This window comes from Pelophylax lessonae (assembly GCF_965119305.1).
Source record: "Pelophylax lessonae genome assembly, chromosome: 3".
Lineage (NCBI taxonomy): Eukaryota > Metazoa > Chordata > Amphibia > Anura > Ranidae > Pelophylax > Pelophylax lessonae.
The window spans coordinates 405,847,691-405,866,726 of NC_138770.1; the positions used below are offsets into that span (position 1 = coordinate 405,847,691).

A 19,036-nucleotide genomic window follows, 5' to 3' on the forward strand; every position below is an offset into this window, starting at 1 on the left:
TGAGTCCATTTTGTTGATTTAGGTCCATGTTGGTGATTTGAGTCCATGTTGGTGATTTGAGTCGATGATGGTGATTTGAGTCCATGTTGGTGATTTGAGTCCATGTTGGTGATTTGAGTCCATGTTGGTGATTTGGGTCCATGTTGGTGATTTGAGTCCATGTTGGTGATTTGAGTCCATGTTGGTGATTTGAGTCCAAGTCAGTGATTTGAGTCCATGTTGGTGATTTGAGTCCATGTTGGTGATTTGAGTCCATGTTGGTGATTTGAGTCCATGTTGTTGATTTGGGTCCATGTTGTTGATTTGGGTCCATATTGGTGATTTGAGTCCATGTTGGTGATTTGAGTCGATGATGGTGATTTGAGTCCATGTTGGTGATTTTAGTCGATGATGGTGATTTGAGTCCATGTTGGTGATTTGAGTCCATGTTGGTGATTTGAGTCCATGTTGTTGATTTGGGTCCATGTTGGTGATTTGAGTCCATGTTGGTGATTTGAGTCGATGATGGTGATTTGAGTCCATGTTGGTGATTTAAGTCCATGTTGGTGATTTGAGTCCATGTTGGTGATTTGGGTCCATGTTGGTGATTTGAGTCCATGTTGGTGATTTGAGTCGATGATGGTGATTTGAGTCCATGTTGTTGATTTGAGTCCATGTTGTTGATTTAGGTCCATGTTGTTGATTTAGGTCCATGTTGGTGATTTGAGTCCATGTTGGTGATTTGAGTCGATGATGGTGATTTGAGTACATGTTGGTGATTTGAGTCCATGTTGGTGATTTGAGTCCATGTTGGTGATTTGAGTCCATGTTGGTGATTTGGGTCCATGTTGGTGATTTGAGTCCATGTTGGTGATTTGAGTCCATGTTGGTGATTTGAGTCCATGTTGGTGATTTGAGTCCAAGTCAGTGATTTGAGTCCATGTTGGTGATTTGAGTCCATGTTGGTGATTTGAGTCCATGTTGTTGATTTGGGTCCATGTTGGTGATTTGAGTCCATGTTGGTGATTTGAGTCCATGTTGGTGATTTGAGTCGATGATGGTGATTTGAGTCCATGTTGGTGATTTGAGTCCATGTTGGTGATTTGAGTCCATGTTGGTGATTTGGGTCCATGTTGGTGATTTGAGTCCATGTTGGTGATTTGAGTCCATGTTGGTGATTTGAGTCGATGATGGTGATTTGAGTCAATGATGGTGATTTGAGTCGATGATGGTGATTTGAGTCCATGTTGGTGATTTGAGTCGATGATGGTGATTTGAGTCCATGTTGGTGATTTGAGTCCATGTTGGTGATTTGAGTCCATGTTGTTGATTTGGGTCCATGTTGGTGATTTGAGTCCATGTTGGTGATTTGAGTCGATGATGGTGATTTGAGTCCATGTTGGTGATTTGAGTCCATGTTGGTGATTTGGGTCCATGTTGCTGGATCTGAGTCCATGTTGCCGATCTGAGTCCATGTTGCTGGATCTGAGTCCATGTTGCTGGATCTGAGTCCATGTTGCTGGATCTGAGTCCATGTTGGGGATTTGAATCCATGTTGGGGATTTGAGTCCATGTTGGGGATTTGAGTCCATGTTGGGGATTTGAGTCCTTGTTGGGGATTTGAATCCATGTTGGGGATTTGAGTCCATGTTGGGGATTTGAATCCATGTTGGGGATTTGAGTCCATGTTGGGGATTTGAATCCATGTTGGGGATTTGAGTCCATGTTGGGGATTTGAGTCCATGTTGGGGTTTTACCTAGTGCAATAACAGTGGAGTTGCTGCCATTCTATGGGCGAAGGGGCTGTTTGTGTACCCACCAAAGTGGGAGCCTTTGCTGACACAAGCTCCATTCACACCACAGAGTGAGGTGATAATTGAGGCTGCTCTCTGTGTACCATGCTAATGGAACTTGTGTGCTCCTGAGCTCATGCTTGTTTTTACATGCTGTTTATTATCAGTGTGATTTCACTCTCCTCACTTCCCTTGCCTCACAGAACAGAAACACACACACCTCGTCCCCTGCTGACGTTGCAGAACAGTAAACTTGTAGAGACGACGGCCCTTCTCTCTTTTTTCCTAGCCTCCTCAGGGTTAATGCATGCTTGGGGTGGGGCCTGACTGCCAACACAGCTCGGAGAAGAGGGCTCTCCGAACTTATCTCCCCCCCTCCCCTCATTGGCTCTCACTGGGATGCCGGGACTTGTAGTCGGAGCATCGGCTCCTGACTGAGTGGCGGCTGACATCTCCTCAGTTCAGGGACCGAGCCATGAGCCGAGAGGAGTGCACGGACAGCCCGAGGATGATGCTGAGCGCGCAGTGCTGGCCTCAGGGGGCTCCAGGCGCTAAATTGGCGCAAGCTGCACAACACTGACGCAGGATCCACACCTGGGTAAGGCGCCACACTTTCTTCCTTTTTATTTCATACTTTGTTTTTATTGCACACTTTTATTTCATACTTTGTTTTTATTTCATACTTTGTTTTTATTGCACACTTTTTTTTTTTTTTTTTTTTACTTTGTCTTGTTCTTTTATAGAGGGTTAGAGTAAAGTTGCAGGGGGAAGTGGAAGCTGTGGTTTTACCCCCCCGAGGGACTGTACATAGGGTAGCATCTTATCACAGGCACAAGGTTTTATTAGTCAGATTTGGTTGCAATAGGAAGAAATGAGTGACAGGTAGGAGGGAAAGTATAGCAGAGATTGATGAGGCCCATGTGGGTGATGAATACAGGGAAGGCTCCTAATGCATTCCTTATGGGAAGGTAGTGTTCTACCAGGGCTGCCTTTGTGCATCTTCTTTTGTTGTTTCTATAACTGTATTAGTTTTCTTACAATTGTAATAAGTGATGGTGATTTCTTTCCTAGGCTGATGGACACTTGCCAGCCAAAGTTAAATGGATCGCTAAAGAGGTCTCCTGTCTGTCCCATTGCTAGCAACGGGGGGGGGGGGGGGGGGGGTGACATCTCACTGGCTCCCCATTCCATAGAGACTAGTTCAGTGGCGGCTGGTCCATAAGGCCCTTTTACACGATCAGACCGACCAGGTCCACTTGTCTGTTTTTCAGGTGGACCTGATCAGGCCACCCATTCTACTCTATAGGGAAGTCTGGCATGCGATCTGACAAGATCTGCTGAAAACAGACGGATGGCAATACGTTCGCCATCCGTCCAACAGGTCAGATCAGATGAAAATCGGCATGCTGTCCATTTTCATCTGATCTCCCTATAGAGGAGAGGGGGTTTCTGCACAGTGAGTGGAGAAGGACCTGTCATCTGCCTGCTCAGCTTCTGACTTTTAATATTAGGGACACTTAGTGCCGGTTCACATTTGTGCGATGCGGGAACACTGCGAATATGCAGCGTGATCCTGCATCGCATCCGCAGCTCTGGCAGTTCACACTGCCATATGCGATACGCAGGGGGTGTCAAAAGTTAACAACACCCCCAGTTGCGATCTGCAAGTTCGCACAGAATCGGATCGCACTAGTGTGAACCACTATGCGATCCGATTCTGCTGCGGATAAAAAAAAGCCTCATGTGCGAATTCAGCCATACAAAGTGTATGGCTGAAATTTGCACCGCACGTGAGATCGCATGTCATTTAGGAGCAGTGCGCTCCGAATTGCATGCGATCTCTGCGATCGTACAAATGTGAACCGGGGCTTAGGCCCCTTTCACACGGGCTTTCCGATCAGGTCCGCCTGTCCGTTTTTCAGGCGGACCTGATCGGATGCTCCATGTAACTCTATGGAGCAGCGGATGTCATCGGTGATATGTCCGCTGACACCCGTTACTCTCCGATCTGATGTGGTCCATGAAATCCGGGGCAGATGAAACCCTAATTTCCATCCGTCTGGAAGATCAGATAGGATCGGATGAAAACCGACAGGCGGTCCATTTTCATCCGATCTCCCATAGAGGAGAGTGGGGCTCTGACAGCTCTGTCTCTGCAAAGTAAGCAGAGATAGACCTTTCATCTGCCTTGCCTAGCGGGGTTCCACTGGGCACACTGCTCATGTGAATGGACCCTTAGGGTCCTTTCACACAGGCTTTCCACCCGCAAGACTCAGTTTTGCTTAGCAGGGATCATTCAGCTGATCTCCGCTGAGCAGGCGGATGACCGGTCCGTCTCTGCTCACTGTGCTGAGACGGAACTTTGTAAGATCACCGCTCTCCTCTATGGGAGATCAGATGGAAAAAGAAATGCCTGTCTGCTTTCATCTAATCCTATCTGATTCTCCAGATGGATGGAAAATAGGGTTTCCATCCGTCTGGATTTCACAAATAGGATCGAATCGGATAGCAGCGGGTGTCAGCAGACATGTCACCGCTGACATCCGCTGCTCCATATGGAATGCATGGAGCATCGGATCAGATCCGCCTGAAGAACTGACAGGCGTACCTAATTGGAAAGCCCGTGTAAAAGGACCCTTACCTGTCCTGGAATCCAGTTGGCACCCCAGCCGAAGTTTTCTTTGGCTGTCAAGGGAAGGGAAGGGAACCTGGCCGTGAAGCGCATTCTGAATGGTGCAGCGGCGATGCCAGACTTGTGACGTACTTCGCCACAGGCGAGTCTGCCGAAAGTGGGGACAGGTACCTAACAAAAACAGGTACCCACTCATCCCTCTGGTGCCACAATCAGAAAAGCGTTCCACTTCTGGGTGGAACTCTGCTTTTAAGTTAAAAAAATGTTAGTCAAATTATAATATATTTTAAAAATAAATTGTTCCACTGTACCTGGCGCCAGACTATTAGCCGTCTATTCGGTCCGTCATTTTTCAATTAGGTTGTGATTAGAGCCAGTGCGCTGCGCTTCAAACCCTCCCACTTTTGACTTTAGCGAATGAAAATTCACCATCACATCACTTCCAGTTTCTCGTCCCAGAAGAACTGGAACACAGAAACCACTGGCCGCAGGGTATCAGCGGGGCTGTGAAAGCCCAGGCTGGAGGCTGCAGGTAAGGACCTGGAGGAGTTTGTTTGCACCCCCACCCCCCCAAAAAAAATGGGGCACGTGGGGCACTATTTCACCCACTGACATCAAGGAAGGGGCGCAATTTCTCCCAGTGGGCACAATTCCTGACAATGACAACAACAATAGTTTACTACCACTGATGCCAGGACATTTTCAACTCCCAATGGCCACGATCTGCCTACCCAAAGTCTGGAGGACAATAAACTAGCCCTTTGATTAGTAAGTTTGGAAACCCCTGGCCTATGCGAAGAATGATGTGTACTATACCCACTGTGCCCCCTGAGATATGTACATCACATATCCCAGGAGGCCTTACTGTTTCATTCAGAGAGGAGGAGAAGGAGGGCAGGCCTAGCTTGCCTGCTGAACCCAGAACAGCCGACTGGCCTCATAAAGATGTCAAACAATATGGCGGCCAGGACCAAGTGGTGGCAGGGCATAAGAGGATCTCAGCAGGACAATGCAGAGATGAATATCTGAATTGTGCAGATCCCACCTCACAGTAAGCGGGGCTGAAAGGGAAAAAAAAAGGGGGAGATATAGGTAGAGATCTGCTTTAACTGGCTGTGAGCCTGTCATTTCTGGCCCCGTAGCACACACACAAAGGGACCAGATTCTAGTTCAGAGGACACCCGAGCACATCTCTAAGTTTACACTAGTTTCAAAGCAGGTATTTCATAAGTTTCTTTTCAAGTTCCATAAATGCCTGTCAAAATTGAATGCATTGCAGTGCCCGAGGTTTCATTAGCATTGCGTCATGTCAAAATTAACCCGACATATGTCGTTTGCCAGGCTTTGTCGCTCCCCAATTGATGTCAATGTAAACTCCTCATAAACACCCCTATGGCATTTACAGCGTGTTTGAGATGCATTTAGAAAGCGTTACTAGCGAGATAATACAAAAATGTATACAATAAAAAACCAACAGGGTGAGCATTTTTAATGTGACACAAACCCAACAAAAACTCATCATTAACGCGTCCTAAGGCATTAGATGCGTTGATGGGAGCTCAGATTTCTTTTCATTTCTAAAAGCAACAAAAAGGCAGCCACTTAAAGTAAAACTAAAGAGTGAATACTTACCTCTGCAATGGTCCCTCATTGGCATTGGGATCTTTTTCTGACCACTGGTCTTCAAGTTTCTTCATTGGCTGGCAGGGGATTAGATGATCACTCCTGCGCATGTGCAGGAGCTAGTCCTCCAGGTACTCAGAGACCCGCCCAGCACTGTAAAATAAGCTGCTCATGTGCAGCTTAGTTTAAATCACCGGAGAAGACAGCCAGCAGGCAGGTAGGGGTATTTTCTCTTGTGCAATAAAAGCCTGCCTTTGGTTACAGCGGAACTTCAGTTCTGCTTTATGCCAGCCGTACAAGGTTACATTTTCGTTTGAATGTTCATAGAAAAATTATTTATCAGAACATTCTTTCTTGTCGTCATTGAGTCCACTAAACTGACTTGAAAGCCTTTTAAATGTGGTCCAGACCTGCTGTTTGAATGCAGTCTCATATTTTTTTGAACAGGTTTCATTACAATACATTTGATTTTTCCTAAATGAAAACGGCATTCACAGTTAGAAATGTATTTGTTCAAGAATAATTTTCCACCCTGCTACTTCGCATTTTCTCATCTCTAATGTTGAAAATTAAAGTTGATTGACCCCATTACATAGTTACATAGTTAGTGAGGTTGAAAAAAGACATCAGTCCATCCAGTTCAACCTATGATGTGTGTGTGTGTGTGTGTGTGTTTGCTATTAACCGTACATTGTATACCCCTGTATGTTGTGGTCTTTAAGGTGTCCATCTAATAGTTTTTTGAAACTATCAATGCTCCCTGCTGATACGACTGCTTGTGGAAGAGAATTCCACATCCTTACCGCTCTTACAGTGAAGAACCTCTTACGCACTTTAAGGTTAAACCGCGTTTCCTCAAGTTTTAGTGAGTGGCCACGTGTCTTATTGTATCTCCTCTCTCTGAATAGTTTGTTCCTTATGCTCGGGTCGCCAGTACAGTATTTGTACATTGATATCATATCCCCCCTCAATCTTCTCTTCTCCAGAGAGAATAGGTTCAGTGCTTGTAGTCTTTCCTCATAGCTGATGTCCTCCATTCCCCTAATTATTTTTGTTGCCCTTCTCTGGACTTTCTCCAGTTCCAGCACATCCTTCCTGAGGACCGGTGCCCAGAACTGGACAGCATACTCCAGATGTGGCCGGACCAGAGTCTTGTAGACTGGAGTGAATCCCCTTTTCTATACAACCCAGTATTCTGTTGGCTTTGCTTGCGGCGGCTTGGCATTGCATGCCACTGCCAAGCCTGTTGTCTACCAGTACCCCCAAGTCCTTTTCCATCCTAGACTCACCCAGAGGTTCCCCCCCTAGTGAGTAGCTTGCTTTCTGGTTTCTGGCCCCCAAGTGCATTACTTTACATTTTTCAACATTAAATCTCATCTGCCATGTAGTTGCCCACCCCGTTATTTTGTTCAGGTCCTCTTGCAAGGTTTCCACATCCTGCATAGAAGATATTGGCAAGCCTAATTTAGTATCATCTGCAAATACTAAGATTGTACTAGATATCCCCTCCTCTAGATCATTTATGAATAAATTAAACAGGATTGGTCCCAGGACAGAACCCTGGGGGACCCCACTTTCCACACCCGCCCAATCCGAGTACTCCCCATTAATCATCACCCTCTGGACTCTACCCTGGAGCCAGTTCTCTATCCAGGTACTCGCCTTATGATCCATACCTACCTTCCTTAGTTTGTACAGTAAGCGTTTGTGGGGAACGGTGTCAAAGGCCTTTGCAAAGTCCAGATACACCACATCCACAGGCTTACCTTTATCTAGGTGGCAGCTCACTTCATCGTAGAAGACATTAGAAAATTTGAAAATTGAACCATGAAAATTGAACAATGAAAATTCAATGCTGCATGCCTGTCTGACATCAGCCAATCTCCTATTTTTTTTTTTTACTTTTTTACAGTCCTGGATGCTTCTGTGCTTTGTAATTTTTAAACTTGATCTAAAGGTTTAAGGTTTTTTTTTTTACCTTTATGCATTCTCTGCATTAGGGTAAAAAAAACCCTGTGATCAGTATAACCCCCAGCCTCCCCTGTATACATATCTGAGCCCGAACTCGATCCAACGCTGTGCCCGAGGGCAGCTGCTCTTGTTTTTTTTCTCCTTACAGAACGGAGAGGCAGGAGCTATTGGCTCCTGCTTCTGTCAATCAAACAATTAGTGATGGTGAAACGGAGCCACGCTGTCTTTGTCTATGGATGCAGTCAGCGCGGCTTGAGATTGAGCAGGCGCGAGTGCCCCCAATACAGGCAGCCTCCTATGGGGTGCACTCACCGAAGAGGAGGAACCAGGAGCGCTGATGAGAGGACCCCAAAAGAGGAGGCTCAGGGCCGCTCTGTGTAAACCCATTGCACAGAGCAGGTAAGTATTACATAATGATTCTTTTTTCAAAAAAGGAAGGTTTAGAATCCCTTTAAATTGTACGGCACTTGGCTTTTATTATTAAGGTGATATGCAGCCATTGAAAATCATGATACAACTCCTACTCTGGCTGATATTACTGTATTACTATCCTGGGCTAAGGGGAGGTATGGATATTGGAGGACCTTGTCTATCACTCTCTTCTTGCTCTCACTTTCTTAGATATAGAAACTACAAAAAAATATATGTAAATGGTTATTTTTTTTTTCCTTATGCTCAGACTTTTATTGGGAGTGTAAAGTAAATTTTTTTACAATTAAAATAATAAACAGGGTTATATACTTCTCTGCTTTGTGCAGTGGTATTGCAAAGAGCTGCCGTACCTGGGGTCCCCACATCCACGACCTTGGTTTCTCCTCTTCTGTGTCTTCCCCCTATAGCAAGCTTCTTGCTATGGGAGCAGACATGCGGCTCACTTCCAAACTGGTCTGTGTGTGTCCATAGAAACACAGTGCTGCTCGGCCCTGACCCCCACTCTCTGCTCATGGATTTGACTGACAGCAGTGGGAGTCAATGGCTCCCAATTTTCCCGGCAATACCTGTGAGACCAGGAAAAGAGGCAGAGAAGACCTGCAGCTGGGCACACCGCTGGATCGATACAGGAGTCAGGTCAGTGTTAGGGAGGGGGAAGGGCAGGAACACACAGTGGAAGGTCTTCTTTTTTTTTTTTTTTTTTACCATAATGGGGGAGAATGCATTAAGATAAAAGAAACTTTACTTTAGAATCACTTTAAAGAGCATCAGTTCTTTCTTTAAAAATTGAAAATCAGCAGCTACAAAAACTGTAACTTCTGACTTTTAATAAACAGATACTCACCTGTCCCACAATCCAGCGCCATCCTCAATGTTTTTTTCACCGGTCTTCAGGTTCCGGCGCCAGCATCCTAACTGTTGGCAGCCAGCTGTGACTTCTTGCAGCTTTACAGCCAACTGCACATGCATGAGCCGTGCTGCGCTTTGTGAATGGTCACACAGCTTTCTGGGACCTGTGATGCGTCCCAGAAGTATGCGGGGGGGGGGGGAGGAGAACTTATGCTCAAATAGCGGTACTCCCCCCCCCCCCCCCCCCCCCAAAAAAAAAAAAATTGTCAGGGGAGGAGGAAGAAGGAGAAGAGCAGTACTTGCTCTTTTGGGTGAAGTTCTGCTTTCAAAACTGAGAGAGTGAAATGGACTCACCAGGTCATCCAACATACTCTTGCCACTTCCTTCCCTCCACTTAGTCTAGGATGCTGATAGGGCAAAAGAAGCCAGAGCACGTGTAGTATTCTCATTTTAGACTGACACCTATAATTTTGCCAGTCAGGGTTGAGCTGCGTGTTCGTATTATTGCTACTACTATATCATTTTTCTACGACTATATGAGGTCTTTTGTCTGTTTAAAATTTAGGGGGCAGAATCACAGTAATTCTGCTCAAGATCCCAAAACGCCAGATGTGAATGGGGCTTAAACCTAGAAGCTGATTGGTTACTATGCACAGCTGCACCAGATTCTGTGTGCACTAGTTTTAGTAAATCTCCCCCTATGCCTCTTCTGAATTCTGCACATGAACTGCCCGTTTGCATTTTATTAACCACTTTACCATCGGAGGATTTTGCTGTCTTACGTCCAGGACACTTTTTGCGATTCGGCGCTGTGTGAATTTAAGTGACAATTGCGCGGTCGTTCAACGCTGTACCCAAACGAAATTTACGTCCTTTTTTCCCCACAAACAGAGCTTTCTTTTGATGGTATTTGATCACCTGTGCGATTTTTACTTTTTTTTTTTATAAACCAAAAATAAAGAGTTTTTATTTTGAAAAAATAACTATTTTTAACATTTTTTTTATATGAAATTCCCCCCAAAAATGTAAAAATCTAAAAACATTTTTAAATTTTTGGCCAATTTGTTTTCTGCTACCTATGTTTGGTAAAAAAAAATCACAATAAGCGTATTTTGATTGGTTTGCGCAAAAGTTATTGCGTTTACTAAGGGAAAGATTTCTGGCATTTTTGGTGTTTTTTTTTTTTTTTAACGCGTAATGGCGGCGATCTGCGATCTTCTTTTTTTTTTTTGCGGGACTGCAACATTGCGGCAGACAGATCGGACCCCTGACTGACATTTTTGACACTTGGGGGTAGCAGTGACATTTCTACAGTAATCAGTGCTATAAATATGCACTGTTACTGTAATAATGACACTGGCAGGGAAGGGGTTAACTTTATTGGAGAGGGAGGGGTTAATGTATGCCTGGTGCTTACTAACGTGCGTGGGGGGAGGTGACTGAGTGACACAGGGACAGATCGCATGTTTAGCTATGCTAAACCCTGCAATCTGTCACTTAGGAGATCCGCCCGCTCTGTTTACACAAGCGGGCGGATCTCCAAACTCGATTCCCCGACGATCGGGGAAGAGCGGCAGTGATCACCGCCACTCCTCCCCTGGCCCGACTCCCGATGTGACTGAAAACAGCGGGAGCGCGCCACCTACAGGGGGAGGAGTCCTGCGACGTAGGTCTACGCCGCTGGACGGAATCGAGCCACTTTGCCGCAGTACAGTCCCAGTGGCTGGTCGGCAAGTGGTAAATTAAAGTTCCAATTTAACTTCATGTTGCGTTCTAATTCAGTCTAAAATGTGGGTTTCATTTACTTTACACTGATTAAAATACAGAGCACATTTTATAAGTGGGTGCTTTCTTTCATTAAATATAAATAAAGTAAAAAAAAGTTTAAGCGTTTCTTTCCTGTTTATAGTCAGAATTTGTCCAAATATCCCAAGTGTGGTAATTGGTTGGTAGACTGCCATAGGGATGGTCAGCCTGCACAGAATAGCTGATCTTCTGCTTCGTAGAGTCCCAGCACTGTACTTATGTGGTCCAAAACAGATAGAGGGAAACCACATGAACTCCCTGTATCATTTAGCGTAAATGGGGTCATATGTAATTATTGTTGTAGCTTGATTGGCAATGTGGTTTTTGGAAAGATCTGTAGGGAAAACACACGTAAGTAAAACAAAGCAGAAAAACGGGTCATAATTTGAATAGTAAGAACATGCACCTGAGACAGTAGCAGATAATCATTGAAGTCAAATTCTCTAGTCCCATGGAGACCCACAGTGTACAAATGCTGCGTTGACCTCTAGACAAGCTCCATATAGACAAGCTCCATAGTATTCATGGTAGAATTTTTACATAAACCTGCTTTTAAATTACAAATTGCTTCTGATATTCCATACGTCCTCCTTTCTTGTGGCTTATAGGGTATCTACCTCTCTCAGGACCTATATCTTCAGAGGGTGATTATATGCAAACCCAGTTCATAAGATTCAGGGTGGGGGGGTTCCCCTTCCTGGTTTACAGAGGGCAATTGTAACTTGCATGGAGGTCCACGGTTATGTTTTTCTATGCTTTGCTTGCGGGCTGGGACTCTGTTATGATCCTCGGACGTTTTAGTAATCCTATTTTAGTAACCATGCCTATCTCGTTTTGCATTGCTGCCATTGTTATCGTAACAAAGGCCCTTCCCAAGTGGGCTCTGTATATGTCACATTGTATACCTTACTTATGCAATATTTCCTGAAATTGTATGTTGTTGTTCTACACATGTCTTAGAAAATAAAAAACTTTTGCAAGTAAATTGCAAATTGCTTAGTGAATGCATACTATTTTCTTGAAAATCTCTTCTCTTTCATGTGCCCTGTGGGAGTGTTCACGTTTTTGCACTTTGTGGTATTGTGGGATAAAGATGCAAACTATTTTACACAAAGAGGAATTTGTCACCTATTTTTAGATGGAATTTAGCTTTTCCTAGCAACATGCCAGCTAGAACTACTATAGCAACGTTACAAAGCACAGTACCCCCATAGCACCACTCAGAAATTCTTTCATTTTGGCTGCATTCAATTGCATCGTACACTTTATTTTTAACCTGAAAGGGAAATTGATAGAGATGTTGTATGCATTTACAGTAGCATGCTGTCATTCATTATGTTAGAAATTTCTTTATAAATTATAAAGAAATGTATATGTATACATACATACATACATACATACATACATACATACATACATGCATGCATACATATATACATACAATCTCACAAACGTGAGTAAACCCCTCACATTTGTAAATATTTTATTATATTATATCTTTTCGATTAATATATCTTTTGAATTTGACGCTGAAGAAATTACACTTTTCTACAATGTAAAGTAGTGAGTGCACAGCTTGTATAACAGTGTAAATTTTCTGCCCCCTTAAAATAACTCAACACACATCACAGCCATTAATGTCTAAACCGCTGGAAACAAAAGTGAGTATACCCCTAAGTGGAAATGTCCAAATTGGGCCCAGTTAGCCATTTTCCCTCCCCGGTGTCATGTGACTCGTTAGTGTTACAAGGTCTCAGGTGTGAATGGGGAGCAGGTGTGTTAAATTTGGTGTTATCGCTCTCCCTCTGTCATACTGGTCACTGGAAGGTCAACATGGCACCTCATGGCAAAGAACTCTCTGAGGATCTGAAAAAAATGAATGGTTCCTCTACATAAAGATGGCCTAGGCTATAAGAGGATTGCCAAGACCCTGAAACTGAGCTGCAGCATGGTGGCTAAGACCATACAGTGGTTTAACAGGATAGGTTCTACTAAGAACAGGCCTCACCATGTTCTATATAGTGATAAACGCATGTAAAATCCAGTAGGCTGGTTGTACCCAAGTTGATAATCAACTTAGCATATTCAGCCTTCCCATACATGGTTCGAATATCGTCTGGTCCCTGCTGAACTGGCCGAAATTCTAACAATTCGAATTTCTTATGTCTTTATGGAGCATACCCATTAAACATTTACAGTGCTTGAGGAAAAAGTCAGTGAACCCTTGGAGAGACTAGATGGTCAAACCTCTTTTGGCAGAAATAACTTCAAGCAAGCTATTTCAGTATGGTGGATCACGCCTACACAACATTCAGTAAGAATTTTCGATCATTCCTCTTTACAAAACTACTTAACCTCAGACACATTTGTAGGATGTTGGTGTGAACTGCTTTCTTGAGGTAAATACACAGCATCTCTATAGGGTTAGGTTCTGGACTTTAAGTTTCAACTGTCAAACAGCAATCCTGAGATTATCCTGTAGGATATTTTGGTAAACTCTGGAATTAATTTCCCCTCGATGGCAAGTGGTCCAGACCCTAAGGCGGTGATGGAAGCTCAAGTCATGATGTTTCCTCCACCATAGTTTTCCGTTGGGATGATGTTTTGATGTTGGTAAGCTTTGCCCTTTTCTCACCATACATAGTGCTGCGCTGAGTATTCTTCCCAACCAATTCTACTTTTGTTTCATCAGTTCACAAAATATTTTCCAGTAGGATTGTGATTTTCTAAGTTGCCCTTTTGGCAAACTTCAGGCATGAAGCAGTGTGTGTGTGTGTGTGTGTGTGTGTGTTTTTTTTTTTTTTGGGAGCAGCTGCTTCCTCTGTGGTGTTCTGCCATTTGCCTTTTACACCCTGCCTATTCAAAGACTTGCGTATTGTAGACTCAGGAACAGGGATATTTCTCAGTTCCAGGGATGTTTTCAAGCCTTTCGCTGTTCCTCGTGGGTTCTTCTTTACCTCATTGAGGATTTTGCGCTGTATATTGGGGGTCTTCTTGACTGAGCACCCACTTCTAGGTAGAGAAGCCACAGTACTAAACTAACTGTTGACTGATGGATGCTTAAGCATGGTCTGGTATGTCTGGTACCGCTTTTCCATCTATATGCAGATCAACTACTCCTGATCGTATATCTTCAGAGAGCTCCTTTTTGCGAGGCAAGATTCACATTGGCTATTGCGTCTTATGAACAGCAATCTTAAAATATTGAGTGTCTTATCACTTAAAGCGGTAGTATACTCATTTTTGTGACTATAATAAGGCTTACCTGTAGGTACAATTAATATCTCCTAAACCTGCACGGTTTTGGAGATATTTGCCCTGCATGCAGCCGCTGACGCTAGCGGCGCATGCGCTCTGAAGGTCCGGCGGACCTTCAGAGTTCCTTGCCGGAAAGTGAAACTCCCGCGTTAAACTCGTCGCGGCTCCGGCCACTCACAGCGCCGGAACTGCCGAACCCGGAAGAGAAGCAGAGGCAGCATGTCAGCTCCCACAGCGGTGTCCGGGGGTCCGTGTCGGGGCTTCGTTTTAAGGTAAGTATTTCATAATGAGTTAGTATGCGATGCATACTAACTCATTATGCCTTTGTCTTGCAGGGTTTTTTTTTTTTTTTTTTTTTTTTTTTTTCAGTATACAACCGCTTTAACCACTTGCTGACCGCTTTACTATAGAGATGGAGAGATCTATCTATCTATCTATCTATCTATCTATCTATCTATCTATCTATCTATCTATCTATCTATCTCTAATATACACGGCGGAAGGGTGGTCGTACAGGCATATAGATACGTTGCTCGCTTGGTGGCAGCTAGGGGGGCGAGCGCGCGCCGCCGGCGGTGCGCTCCCACCCCCAATCTTTAGCGGGGAAGCCGATGCGTGTGTCAGGCGGCTCCAATTGCAGCCTGACACCCGTGATTGTTCTTCACTGAGAGAGGACGGTCGGCTGTTATTAACACAGCCGACCGTTCTTCTCCCTGGAATGGTCATAGAGCCCATGTGATCCTTCTGTATAGGATCACGTGTCTCTATGGTCATTTCAGAAGCCACTCCCCCCCCCCCCCCCCCCCCCACAGTTATAATCACTCCCCTAGGCTCACATTTAACCCACTGATCACTCACAGGGTTAACCTCTTCCCTTCCAGTGTCATTATTACAGTAACAGTGCATATTTTTAGCACTGATTACTGTAGTAATGTCACTGGCACCCCCAAAAGTGTCAAATGTCAGTTAGGGATCTGTCCACCGCAATGTCGCAGTCCCACAAAAAAATCGCAGATCGCCGCCATTACTAGTAAAAAAAAAAAAAAAAAAAAAATTACATAAATCTTTCCCGTAGTTAGTAGACGCGATAACTTTTGCGCAAACCAATCAAAATATGCTTATTGCGATTTTTTTTTTTTTTTTTCCAAAAATATGTAGCAGAAAAAACAAATTGCCCTAAAATGTTAAAATTTTATTTTTAAATGTTTTTTTATTTATTTTTTTGAGAATGCCATATAGCACAATATTTTTTTTTTCTTAAAAATTGTCGCTCTTTTTTTGTTTATAGCGCAAAAAATTAAAATCGCACAGGTGATCAAATACCACCAAAAGAAAGCTCTGTGTGGGGAAAAAAAGGACGTCAATTTTATTTGGGTACAGCGTCGCACGACCACGCAATTGTCTGCAGTGCCAAATCGCAAAATTGGGCCTAGTCATTAAGGGGGCAAATCCTTCCAGACTTAAAGTGGTTAAAGTAGCTCTAAACCATTCCACCTTACTAATTTCATTAATTGGACTCCAGGTCCAACTGACTCCAATTAGCTTTTATTGAAGCTTTTAGTCCATGGGTTCATTTACTTTTCGCTCCAACACTGTAAGGCCCCTTTCACACATGCTGTCCATTTGTCCGTTCTTCATCCATCCGTTGACGGATGAAAAACGGACATCAATGTATCTCTATGTAAAAACGGATGATCATACGTTTTCATCCGCTTCCGTCAATGTCCGTTTTTGTGAAAAACTGATGGAAAAATGGATGAAAAACTGATACATTTTGACGTGACTGAACTGAAGAACTGAACGGACCGTATGTGTGAAAGGGGCCTGAGGCCCCTTTCACACCAGTGTTAATTTTGGCAGCAAATTTCAATTTAGTTTTAGTCTTAGGACTAAAATGGCATTTTAGTTTTAGTCCCATTTTAGTCTTCTGCAAGTGTTTTAGTCGTATTTAGTCGACTAAAACTTCCTACATCCGATCCCCCATAGAGATGCATGGGGGACTGTTCAGATCCGCCAAAAAAAAAAAGCAGACAGGCGGATCTGAACGGTCCGCCTGTGTGAAAGGGGCCTAAATGTTTAAATGTTTAATGGGTGTGTTCAATAAAGCACATAAGAAATTAGAATTGTTTGTGTTTTATCAGCATCTGAGCACCACAAACCAAAAGCGCTATTTAATTCATTTTTAAAAAACAAAAAAAATGTCCTCAAAATGGGACTTTAAAGGGGTATTAAACTGCCCCCAAAAAAAGAAAAAATTGGGCCCCCTGCTGCCTTACTCCATAATGTGCTAGTATGCACCTCATACTAGCACATTATGAAAGGCTTACCTGCAAACTGAGCTCTCAAGCATAGCACTGTCACGGCTCCCCTGGCACTTCCACCTTCATCTGCTCTTCCTTCTGGGCTTGCGGGCTCTGGCTTCAGCCAGGATGATGTCACTTCTGTGGCACGGTATTCTGCATTTTATGGCATATTGTATGCCCTCGAATGCTGGGTATCACTGTGCATGCACGGGTGACGTCATCAGCTATTGCTAATGTGAATATCTCCTAAACAGTGTACAATTAGGAGATATTCATCGTACCTACAGGTAAGCCTGATTGTAAGCTTACCTGTTTGAAATAGACTTTTCAGCTGTCACGATACTTCAGGAAAGTTGTTCTCTTAACCCAGGGCTTGACAAATTTGCCTGTAATCTAGGAGCCAGCTAAAAAAAGTTAGGAGCTAGTTTTTTTTTTTTTTTTTTTTTAAACTAACAACCAAGCTTTATTTAATAAAACGTATACTAAATTTACACATAAATACGACTAGAACCCCACTCTCCTCTATAGCGCAATTGGATGGAAACAGACTGTCTGTCTCTTTCCATCCGATGGCATCTGATCTGATCCACGGGGTGGATAGAAAATAGAACCACCATCCGTCTGTTTTTGGCGGACAGGATCAGATGGCGGCAGATTACCGCTCCATAGAGGAGAATGAAGGGTCTGATCAGGTCTGCCTGAAAAACTACTGACAGGCGGACCTGATCAGACAGCCCGTGTGAAAGGGGCCTTCGGTTGTGGCTGTGGCATGGCGATGAGGGGGAAAAAAAAAAAGATAATTTTTTTTAATAATGAGAATTGAGAAAAAAAAAAAAGAAATCATTTTTTAATAATTATAAAAAAAAAAAGAAGAAAATTATTATTTTTTTTAATTTAAAAAAAAAAAAAAAAAATAATAATAATAATAATAACCACACTCCCTATCCACTTACCTTTTTAAGCAAAGGTAACTTGACAGGGAGATGAAGCCTGCAAAAACTTCCCTCTCATCTACTCTTAGGAAGTAGATGGGAATGCATTAACAGGCAGTGGAAACAGTCATTACTCCCGGCCACCACAAGAGGGCGCCAGTTCCCCAGCCTCTCTCATCTCACAGAAGAAGGCCGAAAAGCCGGGGCCTCAATTTTCGGACCGCACGGAAGTCCGTGCATTCGGGGAGAAGGTGGGGGGCTCAAAAGGGACAGGACACCTCCTGCAGGGCACCCCAGGCGCCAGGTCGCTAATTCTAGTCGCAAATGCGACCTGGCGCCCGGGGTTTGTCGAGCCCTGTCGTAACCACTTCAGCCCCGGAAGGTTTTACCTTAATGACCAGGCCATTTTTTGCAATGTCCTTTTCCCACAAATAGATTTCTTTTGGTGGTATTGGATCACCTCTGCGGTTTTTCGCGCTATAAACAAAAAAAGTGTGTCAATTTTGAAAAAAAACCCAATATTTTCTACTTTCTGCTATAAAACATTCCCAGTAAAAAAAAAAAAAAAATTCAACATTTTTAATTTTTTTTATCAGTTTAGGCCAATTTCTATTTTGCTACATATTTTTGGTAAAAAAAAAAATCCCAAAAAGCATTTAATAATTGGTTTGCGCAAAAGTTATTGTGTCTCTAAACTAGGGGAAAGATGTAGGTCATTGTTTTTTATTTTTATTTTTTTACTAGTAATGGCAGCGATCTGCGATTTTTTTTTTTTTTTTTTTTTTTTTTTTTTTTTTTTTTTTTTTTTTTTTTTTTTTTTATAGCAGGACTGCGACATTGCGGCGGACAGGTCGGACCCCTAAATTACATTTTTGACACTTTTGGGGGGACCAGTGACATTACTACAGTTATCAGTACTAAAAAATTTCACTGTTACTGTAATAATGACATTGTCAGGGAAGGGGTTAACACTGGGGGTGATCAAAGGGTTAAGTGTGTTCCCTATATGTGCTTTCTAACTGTTTTGGGGATGGATTTAACAGAGGCAGAGAGAGATCATTGGTTCAGCTTAGCTGAATCAGGCAATCTTTCCCTGCCTCTTGGACAGGAGAGCCGTCTTGCATAGTTTACATTCCAGAGGGCTCTCCCGTCAGTATTGCCAAAGATCGCGGGAGGCCGGCGGTGATCAAGCCCGCTCCTCCCACGGTCTTCCGCTGTGTCTATTTACAGTGGAAGAGCGGCTCCGGCGATGCGCATGCGCCGCCAAAACCACGTGCGCATAATCACGTAGAACTACGTGATTATGCGCAGCCGAGCCGCCCTGCCGCAATGGTTAAAGTGAAAAATAAGACACAAAACAAACAAGAGTTTTCACGCATCAAAAGGAGAGAAAGAGAGGTGTTATGTGTAATCAGAGTGAAAGATGTCCTTTTCTCTTCTCTGTTTAATCTATAGATA

General features: G+C 43.5%; 1 protein-coding gene across 2 annotated transcripts in view; it reads left to right on the forward strand.

The window, feature by feature from the left end:
- Window positions 1-2,107: 2,107 nt before the first annotated feature.
- Window positions 2,108-19,036, forward strand: part of DSE (dermatan sulfate epimerase) — a 116,869-nt gene continuing 99,940 nt past the window's right edge. For both annotated transcript variants that reach the window (XM_082249563.1, XM_082249564.1), the window contains exon 1: window positions 2,108-2,370. The gene's annotated coding sequence lies outside the window, so the exon portion shown is untranslated. The remainder of the gene's footprint in view (window positions 2,371-19,036) is intronic.